The 3,344-nt window shown below is 38.6% G+C and overlaps 1 long non-coding RNA gene across 2 annotated transcripts in view; it reads left to right on the plus strand.

Annotated features, from left to right (window-relative positions):
* The first annotated feature begins 479 nt into the window (after positions 1-479).
* LOC132007457 (uncharacterized) overlaps positions 480-3,344 on the plus strand; it is a 114,073-nt gene continuing 111,208 nt past the window's right edge. The window contains exons 1-2 of one of the 2 annotated variants that reach the window (XR_009401361.1): positions 480-715; positions 2,483-2,773. This is a non-coding gene — a long non-coding RNA (uncharacterized LOC132007457). The remainder of the gene's footprint in view (positions 716-2,482; positions 2,774-3,344) is intronic. The other variant, XR_009401362.1, reaches the window with a different exon arrangement.

Below are 3,344 nucleotides of genomic sequence, written 5' to 3' on the forward strand. Positions count from 1 at the left end.
TTTGCTCCCCTCCCTTCAACAGTGGTTTGATCCTGCTTCTTAGAACTGCATTCCCTTTCTGCCACTTCACAGTAGTGAAGATCCTGTCTCACAGACTACTAGGCCTTTTATGTTCTTACTTTCCCTTCTTCTATCCCTACCCCGAAGTGGTTTGATGACACCTTATAGAAAAGCCTCCTTGTTTTGCTCCTTATAGATCTCAGTGGTTTGATTCTGTCTGGGGAACATCAGCATCTTTTCCTCTTCTGTCTTACACCAATAATTTGATCCTACGTCATTGAGCATCAGTTTCTTTTAGCTCCTCCCCCGGGGTCTACAGTGGTTTGATCCTGCCTCACAAAGTATTAGGTCCTCTCTGATTCCCCCTCTAACATCGCCACCACAAATGGTATGGTCCTTAGCATCAGGTTCTTTTTGTATCCCACACTGGTCTTCGAAGCAGATTGAAGCTGCTTCATCTCATTCCTGATTCAAATTGATCCCTTCAGTGGCTCGTTCTTACACTAGCAACGTAAAACTGGCCCAAATGGGTTTAAAGTGGTCAGAACTTGCTCATGGCCAGTTCAAACCTTTTCTCACACGGAAAAATAAGTTCTGACCAGTTCTAATCTATTTTGACCAGTTTAATGTAATTCTGCAGAGCTGGAGCCTGAGGTCGGTAAACTCAGGAAGACGGCTGAAGAAGATGCTGATTTGAGCCAAAGCAAGGAATCAGGTACTTACAAAAGTTGAAACTGGGCTGAAAACTAGGAAAGAAAATAGATGAAATGAGAGAGTAAAATGTAGGAGCCAGAGTTGGTTGAGGGAAGCTCAAAAGAGATTAGTTGCACCCAAACCTATTTTTTTTTTTGAAAGGTGAGAGGCCATTTTGAGGAGGTAGTGCAGGATTTGGGGCTCTGCCTTTGTATGTCTGGGAAGCAGTATGGAAGCTGATACCATCCAGCAGTCCGATCCAGCTGGAGCTGAGACTGGGTTATATGTGGCCCCAGTGATACCCGGTTCTGCTATTCTTTGTGTTTGGCCTCATCTCAAGTTGCAATTATTAGAGTCCCAAACCACAAATGACAACATTTCCACCCCTTTAACTGTGGATGGTCATGATGCTTTTTAGCTGTTTAGGGATGTTATTTAGTTTAGAAGAAGGGATTGGTAAACCTTGAAGAAAAACTAATTACAGTAGATAATCATTAAGTGCAAAACTCGGTTAATTAGAATTGAGTTGAAGACTATACCTTGCAATTTTTCAGAGATATGTGTAAAAGAAGGTGGTAAGTTGAGAACAGTATTTAATCTTTCTCCTGTGGGACTGGTTATCTATCATCTTATTATTGACTGAAGTAAAAATTGGCCTGCATTTTCTGGATTTCTCCCAGGTGGTTGTCCTGTCCTTTACTAGGACTGTAGTAGATATTGAAAGAAATGGAGTCTGGAAAATGGAATTTTTATAGTTGTAGCATTTCTAATTTGAGCAAAATTTCTGCAGAGGGACAGTTGGCAAAGGCCAGAGGCTTTGATGATGAGTGACAGAACACTGCAAGATTGAGGGTGGGGCTGCGGCTCTGGTTTGGTGCAGGATGTCTCAACATCTTTTTTGCAGATAGATGAGGCTTTATGGCTATTTACAGGTTAAAAAAAGGAAGTATTCTTAGAATGGCATAAGAACTTTGCTGACTGGGAGGGAAATTGATCCTTTTATGAAGGAATTTGGCTTAGGATCCTGTAATTTGAAAGATGTCTTTTAGGAAAATGGATTCAATTAGCCACTGCCTATTTTTTGACTTGGAAGAAAGGAGACCATTTTTGTCAAGACAGTTGAATGGCACTTCCAAATGTCAAGGTAGAAAAAAAAATCAAAAGATTTGGATTCAGAAGACCCAGGCTTTAAATCCTGTTTCTGCTATTTGCTACATGGGCCTTGAGCAAATTATTTAACCTCCCAAAGACTTACTTTCCTCATTTGTGAAATAAAGTTAATATCATCTGTCCTAAAAGAAAAATAACCTTAGAGTTTAATGCCTTTTGGAGCAAAGTAACTGCCATTCAACATTGTATGAATAAACTAAATTGTATGATGGATTATTTTTGTGTATATGTGGGGAAAATAATATACAATTTAGTTTGATAAAGACATTTATTTATTTTTAATTTTTAAAAAATATTTTATTTATTTATTTGACAGAAAGATAGAAAGCACAAGTAAGCAGAGCAGCAGGCAGAGGAAGAGTGAGAAGCAGACTCTCTGCTGAGCAGGGAGCCCTATGTGGGGCTCAATCCCAGGACCCCAAGGCAGCCACTTAACCAACTCAGCCACCCAGGTGCCCTGATAAAGACAGTTTTTAAAAAGTCTTTCAACAATGTTAAACCCAAATGAAGCTAAACTAAAAATATAATAGATGTCAGAAATTATTATTTTTATAATAATTTTTTATTATTAAGTGACACTCAGAAAATCCATAGCATAAAATGGCTCCTTGTGTTTCAGATTCATAGAGATCTCTGGATCCAGATTCAGTTCCTATTTCATCCTGGACCTGTGGCCACTAGAAGCCCTGAGATGTGGTATGCACCATCATAAATTGTGGTGATGCAGGTGGTGGATAAGAGTTGGAAGAATCATGTCAGAGATATAGGTGATAGGTATGGACTAATGTAAACAGGGTAGGGTGTAACAAACTGTCCTTCAGCCATAAACATCTTGAAATTATTTCTTACAAGACAAACCTGGATTACTTCCCCTGGATTCTGTCATCCTCCTTGAAAACAGCAGGATCAGGTAAAGGAGCAACAGGAAGGACAATAATGTAGACCTTTATGAATATGGAAATCCTGATTCTGCCATTCATAGGTGATGGGGATGGGAGCCAAATAAGGCAGCAGAGCTTGAGCTGGAGAAAACCAACATTAGATTTTAATATATTTTTGACCATAATGGCCCCATTAAGGAGCTGTGTTCTGCATACAGATTTGTGGGCTTGGAAATGTGGCCTTTTTAAAATAAGGTTGACTAATAGATGCAAGTGTTTGATAGTTACAGTTAGTGTACCTGTATTACTGCAAGGTGTATAATAAAGATTTTTATTTTTATGACATCCTGGTTAACAAGATGGAGAAAACTAGAGCTGTGACATTGTTCCTTTAGTTGGACTCTGAAAGATTTTTTAAGTATACTATTCACTGAGCACTTACTATGTACCAAGCATTTTGCTAAGTACTTTATGCATTAATCATTTCATCCTGAAAAAAGCCTTATTATCTATGTGTAATTAGCTTCATCATACAGATGGGAAAACCATTTACAAAGGACACTAATAATTAATTCTAAGTTTCTCTGGAGCAGAAATTTT

This window comes from Mustela nigripes, chromosome X (genome assembly GCF_022355385.1).
Source record: "Mustela nigripes isolate SB6536 chromosome X, MUSNIG.SB6536, whole genome shotgun sequence".
NCBI lineage: Eukaryota > Metazoa > Chordata > Mammalia > Carnivora > Mustelidae > Mustela > Mustela nigripes.